Raw genomic sequence first — 14,463 nt, 5'->3', positions numbered from 1 at the left:
AAACAAATTTTGATACTATTTATTAACCAATCAAGCCATCGTTTGGGAGTAGGAATTATGGTCACTAACTTTTATGGGGGCTTTTAGAGGCTGCCTTCTTGCAAAGTCAACCTGAAAGTCAGAGCATGGATGAGATATTGGGATTCTTGAATGTCTTTTTCTGATATTATCCATAGGAATGATGCCACTTATATGAGAGATATATCTGGAATTTTTATTCATTTGTTTGTTTGTTTGAGATTCTTCTGCATTCTAAATGTTTTTTCTGGGCACTCGGCAAAGGGAAAAACAGTATAGAAGAGCATCTGAAGAGCTCTCACTCATTGTTCATACGACAGGCAGTTTCAAATTGTAGGGGAAAAAGTGTGGTCAGTCATCCTCCAAACTCCTCCTTATCTACTTCTCCATCAGTTCTTTCTGACTCTCAACTAGTAAAGCATTAGGTCTAATTTTGGGACAGGCTCAAATTTCAAATATGAAATGTAAATTTACTCTCTCATGAACACACTTTCCAATCCAATTTGGACAAATGTGTTACAAGGGCTATGAGTTGAGGGTATAAATAAGGAAAGAAAAGCAGAAAAAATCAATCACAAAATCTATCATTTGAATCATATCGGTTTGAATGAGACAGGCAAAATTTCTCAGTCATGCGCTGGCATTCTGCCAAACTGAGTTTTTGTTCATTTGTTGTTTGAGATTCTTCTCCATTCAAAATGTTCTTTCTGGTCACTTGGCAAATGCAATCTCATTTTATCGTTCTCGATGATTTCTCCATTTACAGTACCCATTCTCCAAATGAGGAATAAGACATTTTAAAAAGGAGGTAGATGTTTAGGTTGGTGGCATCAGATTAATTAGAACTCAGCTCCTTCCACAGACACAGTGACTCTACAGGACAGGTGAGATAACTCATTGTTGAACAAATTTGCTTTGTCATAAATATAACACAGGGTCTAGGTCCCAGTCCTCCACCACTCTGGAAGAAAATTTGGTGCTGTGTTCTCTTGGTTTCTTCTCTCTCCCTCTCCCTCTCCCTCTCCCTCTCCCTCTCCCTCTCCCTCTCTCTCACCCCCCTCCCCTCTCTTTCTCTCTTTCTCTCCCTTCCCTCCTCCTTTCTACTTGAAAAAAAAAAATCTATCCAGAACAGTGAGGCCCCAGCAACAAAAATACAAAAATAAGTAAATAGTAGTAGAGGTGGAATTTGAACTCAGCATGATTCCAGTTTCACTAAATAGTCCCTGGCTTTGATCTGAAAGAGAAGGTTTACCCAAATCTACCATTCATTTAGTCAAGAGAATAATACCTGGATAATGCAGGGACTACTCTCTCATCACAACTGTTTCTGCTGAGCAAATGCCTTCTCCCTCATTAGTGTACTATAACTGAAGTGGATGCTGAGAGAGCTATTATATTAAGGAGAAAAATCATTTGGTGGTTGTTTATTTTCCCCTACCATTGTATACTGAGATAGACAAAAATCCTCTTCAGAGAGAAAACCACTTATCTAAACTCATCCCTGAAAAAATAGGATGATTCTAAGTTTTGTGGAAAACAATTTCATGGGGAAAGAGTCCTGAATACTATCTCTAGAAGCCATGGATTATAGTCATATGCTAAAAATGTACTAACAAATGTAAGAAATAGTGAATTTTCTGCCAATCTCATGTTTATAGAATTATTATTTTTAAAAAACTGTGAAATTGATACCTCCCCATACAGATACAGCGTTGCTATTGTCCGTTGTAGTCTTTGGCACGAGGTTACTTTTCTCAAAGTGTGTCCTTGTGCATCCATAAAATAAACTTTGTAAACTCAGATACTTGACAGCAGCTATAAACTTCTTTGTAGTTTGAGTGTCAAATAATGAAACAGACCTGCTTTAGTGAAAGTTACAGAAATGATAAAATTTGTAAAAATTTTATAATAGTTCATCTCTTACAATTTGATCCAGGAGTATAGTTAATTCTGTATAAATAACATAAGCAACTTTTTAATTTTCTTAAGGGTCCTTCTAGAAAATTGAGAACCAAATTAAATATATATATATATATACATATATATATAAACATATATATATACATATATATATGTGTGTATATATATATATATATATATATACACACACACATATATGGCTTCAGTGCTGCAGGCCAACTTTTACAAATATAAAAACAGAAATAGAGACAGATAGAAAGAAAACCGCCATCACACAGCAGTGAAGTTCTCTTAGTGTGATGAGAACTGGACTAGAACTTAGGTTTCCTGCTATGATTTGTATTGAGTAAACCAAGATGGTCTTAGGAGACCCTGAATAGATCCCTAGGAAGCTTCTCTCTTAAAACTAATCATATTCAAAATTCTGATATAATATATTGAACTGATTCTGATATAATATATTGAACACTTAAACTGACTAGCTTGCTTAGATTATGATATGACTTGAAGAGAAGTAAAGTATCTTTATCAAGCTTACAGTTGAAACCAACAATCTCTAAGTGACACAAAAATTAATAACCCAGTGGAGTGGTTTATTTTTGATCACTAAGATAACAGGAAATTCATGCAACCAAGACCACATCATTACACAGGCCTGTTATCTACTAAAAGATTCGCTGTCTCCAGAAAGAATCTTCTTATGTGATGGAGGTGCTGTTAGGGAAAAAGTTTCTAGGTCACATTTTAATTTAAGCTTAGAGAGATATTAGGAATAATACATGCAGGAAATATCTTTACCATCCAGCTTTTTTATACCTGTCCTCAGGCCCACTCCCCATCCACCCTCATTCTGACTCTCTTTTGACATCTATGGTTATAGTGGTCAAGAGGAAGGAAAGAAATCACAAATAAATCTGAATGGAATGATAAGCTTGCCAGACATGCACTTTTGAGTCAAGAGTTATCTACACAAACTGGTGTGTCCTCTGCCTCAGAAATGCTGCTATCAATGGGGAAATCCAATAGACAAATGGACATAGTCTGTTTCAGTTGACATTGAACTTGAAGGAATGCTTGGCGGCATTAAGAATTTAAAAAACTAGTCCCTAAAATGAATTTCACCAAACATTAGTCCCAAATTTGGAATTGAATGTTAATAAAAAAAAAAGTTATATTAAATCTCTATTTCCAAAAATAATTCTAGAGTGACGTGGACATTTCCATGTGCCTAAAATGGCAGTAGCGCCCAAAGGTCATCAGAGCTGAGAGGCCTTGGAACTGTGCAGTGAGACTAGTGCAGCCCCCAGAGGTGTCCAGACTAGTCACAAGATCCAACTGAGTCTTGGCTGAGCCTAGGGATTCAGCCAAGAACGTTTGTGCTATGACAGATATGAAAAAAAGTATTTACAATATCCCTTTGCCCTGAAATAGAGTATAAATACTATACAACCACAATGGAATGTGTTCATTCATTTCTAAGTGGGTCGTCTCCCACCCCCATGTTTAGATCATAGCTATTTCTAGACTTTCATGTGACAAGACTTCAGAGACTAAATTCAGCAGTATCACCTTCTGAACAAAGTGGCTGCCTGCGCTGTGGTATTCCTTTATTTTGTTTTACTCAGTCTGTATCACTAGTCTCCTGATCAAGGTCAGTAGATTGAATTCAACCCCATTTATTTAGGAGAATGATGAATTAATGCACCATGATCTCACGCCCCTGAGTATCAGAATGTGTCTGTGGTACACTGTGAAATCAACCTTCCCCATGCAAGTGTTTTTTATGTGACCCTGAAACCATGCCTGAAAACCAGGATGGTGTGGTCATAGTAGCATACGTTCTGACTGGAACTTGATGAATCAAGGACTATATCTCAGAGGTGAAAAGAAGACTGAAATGTCTGATTTATTGTTTTAATTGAGGAAGAGGCTGTGATCTAAATAAACTGTATCAATGGAATAGACTTATCCAAACATATCAGAATTTCCTAATACTTCCTGCCAATTTGCTACTAAGAAGATGGTTAGGAAGTCTCATGTAGTTTCTAATTGTGCAAGGACCAGAAGAGATTGTATTCCTCAGGTGGAGGTCAATAATTAACAGTGTGATGTGAAGTCATATTCTTTACAATGCTATTTTTTCAGCCCTGTGCCAGCTTTGAGATCGGTATACAGGTGATGCTGTTATGCTATCCCATGAGTGAAATTTGGGTGAGAAGGGCAACAAAATCCTCTTGTCCCATAGTGAATTCTTGCACAATGAAGACATCCCCTCTTCCCCCTTTACACAACTCTCTCTCTCTCTCTCTCTCTCTCTCTCTCTCTCTCTCACACACACACACACACACACACACACACACACACACACACGTTCCTATCTCCAATCATTTCTTTCCTTAAAGATGTTCATTAATTAAGAAAAAAAGAACAGAAAAAAGAAACACCAAGTAAAACTTTGTCTGGGTTTGTTGTACTGCACCAAAGCAAAGGACTCTGAAGAAGAGAGTAGGGAATGCTCTGGAAGGGGGAGTGATCTTGGGGTCCTGCTGCATGATGGTAATATAGTTTCTAAGCTGGGTGTGAAAATGCTTTGCAGACACCTTTCACAGGGAGATGAGAAATTGTACCCATGTGTCAACAGCTATACTGCAAACCAGTTGTTCCCCAGTAAAAATGATGAAAAAAGAAAAGTTCACTAAATCGGCCATGGAAGGGAAAGAGCCATAGACTTTGGTTCCAAAGATATCTATGTGTAAGACTGTGAAGACCTGCTTTAGCAGGGAGTGAGTAAACAAAAGTAGAGGGGTATTCCATCATCCTTTAACTTCCAGGGCTAAGAAGAGCAGATGTGTCTTGGAGTTGTACCATGTATATTGTGTGACAGAGATTTATTAGTTTATTTAATCCTCAGATAAACAGCCTGAGGTAGGGACTAACTTTATCTCCATGTTATAGATGATGCATGGGGTAGATAGTATAATGGTTATGCAAACAGACTCTCATGCCTGAGGCTTCAAAGTCCCAAGTTCAATCCCCTGCACCACCATAAGCCAGAGCTGAGCAGTGCTCTGGTAAAAAAAAAAAAAAAAAAAGATGATGTAAACACAACTCTTGAGAGTTAAATGACTTTCTTTTTTATATATATAATATTTATTTATTTGTTTCCTTTTTTGTTGCCCTTGCTGTTTTTTTTATTGTTGTTGTAGCTATTGTTGTTGATGTCATTGTTGTTGGCTAGGACAGAGAGAAATGGAGAGAGGAGGGGAAGACAGAGAGGGGGAGAGAAAGATAGACACCTGCAGACCTGCTTCACCGCCTGTGAAGCGACGCCCCTACAGATGGGGAGCTGGGGGCCCGAACCAGGATCCTTAAGCAGGTCCTTGCGCTTTGTGCCACCTGCACTTAACCCACTGTGCTACCACCCGACTCCCCTCCTGCACCTTTTTTTTGTAATATTTTTAATTTTATTTATTTTATTTTAATGAAAGAAACCAGAGTACTACTCAGCTCCGGCTTATGATCGTACTAGGAATTGAACCTGTGACCTCAGAACCTCAGGCATGAAAGCCTTTTGCATAAGCATACTATCTCCCCAATCCCCCCAATCTACCTCTTTTTAGGAAAAGGTTTGAAAAGGCAACTTGTCACTCTGTACCAATACCGTTTACATTCTACCCCAAGATGGGCTTATCTGAAGTACGAGGGCTGAATGTGCCCTTGTGGATGTTCACTGTCACACTGTCACACTGGTTGTCAGCTACCAAATGTTTTTGACCCTGTGGTCACCTCTGGCCATATCCTGACAATTGTAGCTAGAGTTATAACAATATAATCATTTTATTTTAAAATAGCTGTACATATTATACAGCACACTCTGAATTCCCACCTGTTTAGTGAGGGTTAACTGGTTGTCTCAAGCCAGTGTTTTAGTTCACATTCTATAAATAGCTCTTACTCCTTGATCTGACTCACTGTATGTATTACAGCAAAGTCACTTACAGATCAATTTATTTTTAGATCCTTAAAGAAATAGATTCTCCAATTCTACTGAGTGTTTCTGACCACAAGCTGATGTGAGTGAAAACATATCTCTGTGAAGAACTTTCTTTCCACTTGATTCCTCTGCCCATGGTTCTGTGGTTTTTCATGTTATTAAAATGTGTTGATTTTTGTAACTAGCAGAAATGTATGTTAACATCTCACATAACAGGTGGGTTTTGTATTGTACAAGGGGAAGATACTTTTTGGTTTTAAGCAAAATAATTAAACAAATGAAAACAATTAATGCCCATAAGTGGGAAAGAGTGACTACCTATTGCCTATCTAGCTGACTATGTAATAGAAATTATCTCTAAGATCAAAATCCAGGAATATGATAAGAGCAGTGATAACAATGTTGATGATGACAGCCACATCATCTTAGGAGAGTTTCTCTAATTAAATAAATATGGCATGCTGCCCCCTACAGGTATTCCCTCTAATCTTGCTATTATTAAATTCTCAAAACTAGATAAAGTGCTATCAAGTGCATGCAAATTGAGTATTGAATTCTGTTTAATAAGTTAAAACCTTCTGCTGAACAGATCTAATTTTGTGACTTCTAATTGTGCGCCAGAGAAGAAACAAGCATTTAGTAGTTGAATTGTTTTTATTTTATAAATTTTCAAGTATGCATTTGTGAAGCCTATATTGACAGCAAGAAATTTGTGAACTTGCTTTCTACTTGCACTTGGAAAAGTTTTCATTGTTGGAATTGAGGAGATAGTGAAGTGGTAGTCTATCAAATCTGCATGGTAGTATATCAAGTCTGAGGCCCCTGAAGTGACAGGTTCAGTCCCTGATACTGCCATAAGCCAGAGCAAAGCGCAGTGTGCCTATCCTATTCTCTCTCTCTCTCTCTCTCTCTCTCTCTCTCTCCCTCTCTCTCTCTCTGTCTCTCTCCCTCTCTCCCTCTCTCCCTCTCTTCCTTTCTCCCTCTCTCCCTCTCCCCCTCTCTCCCTCTCCCCCTGTCTCCCCCTCTCCCCTCTCTCTCCCTCTCTTCTCTCTCTTTCCCTCTCAATCTCCCTCTCCTCTCTCTCTCTCCCCTCTCTGTCCCTCTCTCTCTCCCTCTCCCCCTCTATCCCTCTCCCCCCTCTCTCTCCTCTCTCTCTCCATCTCCTCTCTCTCTCCCCCTCTCCCCTCTCTCTTCCTCTCTCTTTCTCCTCTCTCTCCCCCTCCCCTCTCTCTCTCCCCCTCTCTCTCCCCCTCTCTCTCTGTCTCCTCTCTCTCCCTCTCCCCTCTCTCTCCTCCTCTTCCCTCTCTCTCCCTCTCTCTCTCTTTCTCCTCTCTCTCTCCCTCCCTCTCCCCTCTCCCTCCCTCTCTCCTCTCTCTCTCCCTCCCTCTTCCCTCTCTCTCCCCCTCTCCTCTCTATCTCTCTCCCTCTCTCTCTCCCTCTCCCTCTCTTTCTCCTCTCTCTCTCCCTCTCCCCTCTCCCCTCTCTCCCTCTCTCTCTCTCCTCTCTCCCTCCCTCCCCTTCCTTCTTATCTATCTATCTATCTATCTATCTATCTATCTATCTATCTATATGTCTGCATCTACCATTAAAACACATTTTTTAAAGAAAAAGCATCAATAATATTATTCACCTTATAAGGAGCCTGCTTTTCCATCCTTCTCAGTCCAGGTTTGCAGCCCTGGCACACCATATGGGAGTGCAATAACAATGTAGAAAAATTCAATGCTGTGGTCTCTGTCTATTTCTCTCTCTCTCTCTCTCTCTCTCTCTCTACATATATATATATCCATTTACCTCTCTATATACTTTTCTCTCTCCTTATTTTTCTGCAACAAAAAATGTTGGCCTAGATTTCAAAGTCCAGGCAAGACCAAAGAGAGAGAGAGAGAGAGAAATACTGGAATGTTTTATGATTTGATGAAGCTCTTTAATTTTGCTGCCAGGGTTATTGTTGAGAAGACTTTTACTTTTTGATACAAGATTTCAACAAATATTAAACAAGTAATAATAGGTTTGGAAATCTCAAATTTGTTATAGTCAAAAAGGTTAAATTTTATACCACATACTGCCAACATTTTTAAATACTAAACTAACAAGCTTTATACATACAGGTAGTCTACTGAGTACTTTTTACTAATATACCTCTGCTCTATACCAGTCAATTTTCTTGTTATTTCAGTGTCTGAATGTGATGATTTTTGCAATTTGTATTTTGCTCCACCTTGCTTGGGATGTGAGCCTACAGAAAGAAAGCAGAGAATTGAAGAATTGATTTGCATACTACCTCCCACCCTCCAGTTTAGTTTAAATTTATTTTCTTTTTGTTTTTTATTAATCTTTTTTTAATTTTCCCTTTTCTTGCCCTTGTTTTTTATTGTTGTTGTAGTTGTTATTGTTGTTGTTATTGATGTCATTGTTGTTGGATAGGACAGAAAGAAATGGAGAGAGGATGGGAAGACAGAGAGGGGAGAGAAAGTCAGACACATGCAGACCTGCTTCACCGCCTGTGAAGTGACTCCCCTGCAGGTGGGGAGCCGTGGGTTCGAACCAGAATCCTTACTCCAGTTCTTGCGCTTTTCCCCATGCGCGCTTAACCCACTGCACTATCGCCCGACTCCCACTTTAAATTTCTTTAGTCTGATCACTAAAGTGCTTTTCATTCTCTTCTTCCCTTATGAAAGAAAGAACTGGCACAGGTGGTCTGAGAGTTCATCAGCCATGATTTTCTGGCATTTTGCCATCTGAGCTAGTGAATGCATAGGGCAGTGGTGGTAAGCACTGACTTGAGAATCAGCCAATCCTGGGCTCATGTCCAATTTCTCCATTTGTCTGCTATATGATGGGGGGCAGGCAGTTATGACACATCTCTGAGCCTCAGCTTTCCATCAGCAAAATGAATACAATAGTATCCACCTCATGGAAACTATATGAAGATCTTAACATACAGTGTAGGATAAAGTATTTTATAAGTTTAATTCTCTCATCTGTATTACGAGGTAGACTAGTAACATTATGCCCATTTTACAGATGAAGAAATGAAACTTAAAGAAATTGAACAATGGAATATAAGTCTAAGGTGTGGATCAGGATTCAAGTCCAGACTTAAGGCATGCTCTTGGCATCTATGCTGTTCTCTTCAGCTATCTTTATTGATTGTCCTCACACATGTATTAGGACAGTAGAAATTGCGCAAGGCTTCACTTCATTCTTAAATGTAGCTGCCTCCCCTATTGTCTGACTTCTTGTTACACTTTGATACCTCCAAGTATAATAGCTAGAGAACAAGAAAGTCAGTCTGTCATTGCTTGATAGACAGGGAAGGAACTAAAGTCACTCTGTCCTTTGACTCTCAGAGTTGACTTATATAGTAAAAAAAAAAAAAAAAAAAAAAAAAGGAAGGGGATCCTTGTAAGTGGAGTTAAAGTGCAGTCAGCCAAAACCTCATCCAGATGCGAGTATGTGGTCACTGGTCACGCATTTCTGTTTGCTGAATTCCATGCAGCCAAGGCAACTGCTTTGCCTTGCTGAAGATCCACAGGGGAAAAAAGTTATGTGCACTAGTACAAAAAAAAAAAATATGCAAGCAGCCTTCTCCCTCATCATCAGGAATGTTTGATACAACAGTGTTTATCCTGTGGCCTCCATCCGTGGAAAACGTGCCATCAGTCCTCATGCAGGGAAAACTGATCCAGGACTTCCTTATTGGCTGTTCTTTCATTAAAATGATGTAACATTAGGGAGGATAATTTATTTTAATTAAAAGAAAAAGATTTTGTGGAATTTGAAAACTACATGCATTTTAGTGAACTAACTCCTGTTCAAATCTGTTGGCTGTTGTCAGATTGAAAATGTACAAAAGTTGTCAGTAAATTCCATATGCTCCTTCTCTCTGCCTCATTTCCTGCATCCTCTGAGGGAAGTTAACGATAATGATATCCTAACAGATTATTGTCTTTCTTCATTATCATATTTTACTAGGTGATTCCTTGGGGGATAAGTTATTGTACATTTAAAATATGCAATTGTCATTTAACTATAGGAAAACACATTCTTTTCTGTAGACTCATTACAGATCATTAGAACAAGTGACCTTTTTCTATATAAGAAATGATATTTGTTCCTGCCTTAAAATATCACTTCTTGGCAAATGGTCCACTGGCTTTCTGATCCCTGTTACTTGAGTTGTATGGTTTTTAATATGAAGTACTTGGAATAATTTAGTATGGAAGAGTTCAAATTTCAAATAAACATTTCTTGGTAGTCTGTTTGCTTAGCACAAGCTAATACTCATGCTTACTATGTAGCTGGCTCCAGCTTTTATGTGTTAACCCATCAACACTCAAAGCTGCTTGGCCAGGTGCATTCCTTTTTTTTTTTTTTGTGCACATTTTACAAATAGGAATACACAGGCATGAAGAGTTAAGCCACTTGTGTTTGGTGATACATCTACTAATTGTTCTTTTTGGGATCCAAACCCAGAAAGTTGAGCCTCTCTTCTCTTTTTAGAACCACTTCAAACAGGGTTGATAAGATGGAATCCATTTTATTACTTATACGTGGCATTTGCATATAGTTTTTTAAAAAATTTCTGTATTGGGGAATTAATGTTTTACATTCAACAGTAAATACAATAGTTTGTACATGCATAACATTTCCCAATTTTCCATATAACAATACAACCCCCACTAGGTCCTCTGTCATCCTTCTTGGATCTGTATTCTCCCCTCTACCACCACCACCCTACAGTCTTTTACTTTGGTGCAACATGCCAATTCCAGTTCAGGTTCTACTTGTGTTTTCTCTTCTGATCTTGTTTCTGAACTTTTGCCCGAGAGTGAGATCATCCCATATTCATCCTTCTGTTGCTGACTTATTTCACTTAACATGAATTTTTCAAGGTCCATCCAAGATCGGCTGAAAACGGTGAAGTCACCATTTTTTATAGCTGAGTAGTGTTCCATTGTGTATATATACCACAACACTTTAAAAAAATATATATATATATGGAACGCTTCATGAATTTGCATGTCATCCTTGTGCTGGGCCATGCTAATCTCTGTATCATTCCAATTTTAGTATATGTGCTGCCAAAGCGAGCACAACATTTGCATACACTTTCAAACGAGCATAAATAAATCATCTTTAACCAGAAAGAGGAAGTAAAGACTACTCAACAATGAGCCTAAACAGCCAGTAACACCATGTCCATTCTCATACTCTATAGAAAGGCCTGGTAAATAATGTCAAATATCTTACTCCCTCTGGAGCTCAGAAAGGGATTCTCTTAGGGGCCATTAATCACATTTGGGGAAAGGGACCTCAGGAAGGCCTGATTTCCTTTCTATGCCTGAGTTTAAAAAATAAGAAACAGCTAGAATGTGACTGATGGTTTTCTTTCTTCATCTGTTTTTTGCTCTGAATGCTTGCAATAAGCCAGAGGCAATTCAGCATCCAGTTGCAACCCTGAAATGTTTAAAATTATCAAAAATTTCTAATTTCCTAAAATTTCTTTTTACCCCAATCTTATCCATTTTGCCACACCCCTGGCCTCCTGCCAGGGTGTCTGGTTTTTTATAATTACCATAGTGATTCATGTAATTATTCTTTCTTTCTCAGTCTTCTGTCCTGGCTGCTGGGCATTTGTTTCAAATTTTCTGTCACAGTTGACTTGTTATTGTCAGCTGGAGACTCTGATTATAATATCTGATCATAAAAATGTCAGTCAGTTTGAACTTTCAAGTCAACTTGAGCTCCATTACTGTTTGTATGTTAGAAAAAGTGGTGTATGTACCCTTAGTTTATAGACTACTCTAACCTTGACTGCCTTTGACTTACATTTGAGAAGACTTCTTTAAACAAACAAATAAACAAAACAAAACAAAAATGATTAGCTCCACCCCCAGAAAGTTTAAATTATATGTTTCTGGGGAGGATCCCAAGCACAAGCATTTTTTAAATATTAGGTCACATTTAAGAAACATTTAAGAAACACTAGGCTAAATTAATCTTTTGGCTGAAATCTGAATACCAAGACCCTGAAATGTCTTGGCTTAGAAATATATAAAACTAATTTAAATGGCCAATTGTAGTTCCCATGGTTTGTCTTTTGAAATGTAAAAAGAAATTTCTTACTGTACCATAATGTTCATTTCTGGGTTAAAGAGAAAGGATGAAGTTTATAGTATGTTTGAAATGCTACCCAGACCTCCAAAGTGTTTCTTGATTGATATGTTTCAGTATATCTTCAGCCCGAGACAAATTAGAAAGGTAACCAGAACTCATTTTCATAGCTGTTCCTTGTACAAACTAGCTATAAGGATGTAAAAATTTCTCTCATTAGTAAATAAATAAATTCCTTTAAATATTGTGTCCAGGGCTTATGGCTATGTGAGTTTGTAGGTATCTAGATTCCTTATCTGTAAAATAGATATAATAATGCTTGCTTTGCAGGGTTATTCACAAAGTAAATAAATAATCAAACAATAACTATTAATAATAAATTAAAGATATATATGTAAACTGTTTCTGATCTATGTACTACCATACAACAGTAATTTCTTTCCTCTCTTCTCCCCAAAGATTCCTTCCTGCTTCCTAATGATCTGGAAACTTTCCCCCATGTAATGGTAGAAAGGCATCTCATGTAACTACCCTACCACTCCATCCACAGCATTGGTAATAATTGATATCATCAGCTTTATCATTCAACTTGGCATGGAGTGGCTCTCATTTTGTGAGGCTTTACAGATAGAAAGTAACTAGGTACCTTAATAGTCTGCACACATAGTACATATGACAAAACGCACATGTTTCCTGAACTGAGCTCTGTTTATTTACTGAAGCCTGTTCTACCCTAGGCTGCCATAGCAACTCATTCTGCCTGCTTATTGTCCATCTCTTACTTGGTCACCTCTTATAGTTCTGATTTGCTCCAGCAGTCTTAGCATCTGTCAGTCTATTTTGCCCTCAAAACCTTCCAGGGGATGTTTTGGCACAAAAGGAAAATAAACATTTTCCTCTAGAATCCGAAGAGCACGGTCTGTATTTCAGGGAAGTAAAAGGAGGAAATGAGTGCAGAGACAAATCAGTTGACTCTATGTGGGCAATCAGAACTTCAGGGGAGGGGAGTGTGAACTAGAAGTCTGTCCTGTGGGAAGATGTATGGGAAACATGGAGGTCAGAGGACATGGTGGTCCGGGGAAAGACTCAAAGAAGGTCAAACAGGAGTACCTGATAAATTAGAAAGAGATGCATACTATACTGGAGTGGAAGCAGGTTACCTCTAGAGCTCATGTGTTGGTGATAATATACTTCAATGTAGAGCTTTTAATATAATATTTACTTGATTTATTTGATGAAGTTATTGTAGACACTTGCTCTGTTGTGTTCATTAATTCAGTGAGTATTCGTCAAAACCTATCATTGGCTAGGTACTCCAGTAAGAGGTGAGAAGCATGAAGAACAGTCCCAGCTCATTAATTAGTTTACTAGGACAAAAAAAGTTTATTAAACAGGTATGGAATGTTGATAAATGGAATTACATGGAAAAAACAAATAAATCAATAATCAAAACCAAATGTCAAACATCCAATGCATCTTCTCATGTCTCCACTTCATAGCCAACTAATGAACAGGGGTTCAGACTTCTTTATTTTCTTTTTTTTTAAATATGTATTTATTTACTTATTCCCTTTTGTTGCCCTTGTTGTTTTATTGTTATTGTTGTTATTGATGTCATTGTTGTTGGATAGGACAGAGAGAAATGGAGAGAGATGGTGAAGACAGAGAGGGAGAAAGACAGACACCTGCAGACCTGCTTCACTGCCTGTGAAGTGACTTCCCTGCAGGTGGGGAGCCGGGGGCTTTAACAGGGATCCTCATGCGGGTCTTCACATTTTGCGCTATGTGTGCTTAACCCGCTACGCTACCACCCGAGACTTTTTTTATTTTCTTAATATTTACTGGATAGAAAGAGACAAATACTGAGATCTAAGGGGGAGGTAGGGAGAAAGAAATACTGCTTCACTGCTTGTGAAGTTTCCCTCCTGCAGGTGGGGGCTTGGGACTTGAACCTTTGTCTCTGCACATGCTGACTTGTGTGCTCTCCTGGGTATGCCATCTCCGGCACTAGGTCTAGTCTTTTAAATTGTGCTCTCTTTTTAAATGGTGGGTTTGTTCTTTACTATGAGTCTGAGCTAGGGTCAAATGATGTCTCCCCACTCACTTCTCTGAGATAATAGAGGTAGAATCCTTAGGTAAATGATTAGCACATAAAAAGAACCCAAATAAGGACTAGATTACTAGATTACTGGTATTAATCCATGGCTTTCTGTTAAAAGCAAGAGGCCAAGGATGGACACACAGAGGCAAGCCTTGTAGGGAAATAGAGTAATCTATTTCTCCATCCTCCTCCTACCTCCTCCCTTCCCTTAGAGAGTTGTTTTGGAATCATGCAACCAGTGTATTGGTCATTCAAGCAATTCAGCTGCTGCTTGTTCCTGAACTCCTCTTTTTAGCCTCTACAGACAGAA

At 38.4% G+C, this 14,463-nt stretch overlaps 1 protein-coding gene and 1 non-coding gene across 6 annotated transcripts in view; one reads left to right on the top strand and one right to left on the bottom strand.

Annotated features, from left to right (window-relative positions):
- The window catches only part of CREB5 (cAMP responsive element binding protein 5), a 502,318-nt gene that overhangs the window by 262,973 nt on the left and 224,882 nt on the right, over window positions 1–14,463 (top strand). The gene's annotated exons all lie outside the window — the stretch shown is intronic.
- LOC132540027 (U6 spliceosomal RNA) lies at window positions 10,930–11,032 on the bottom strand. The gene has a single exon (XR_009551310.1). It is a non-coding gene; the product is annotated as a U6 spliceosomal RNA (small nuclear RNA).

The sequence above is a fragment of the Erinaceus europaeus genome, chromosome 8, assembly GCF_950295315.1.
Source record: "Erinaceus europaeus chromosome 8, mEriEur2.1, whole genome shotgun sequence".
In the NCBI taxonomy this organism is placed as follows: domain Eukaryota; kingdom Metazoa; phylum Chordata; class Mammalia; order Eulipotyphla; family Erinaceidae; genus Erinaceus; species Erinaceus europaeus.
This window is presented reverse-complemented; position numbering and strand designations above follow the sequence as displayed.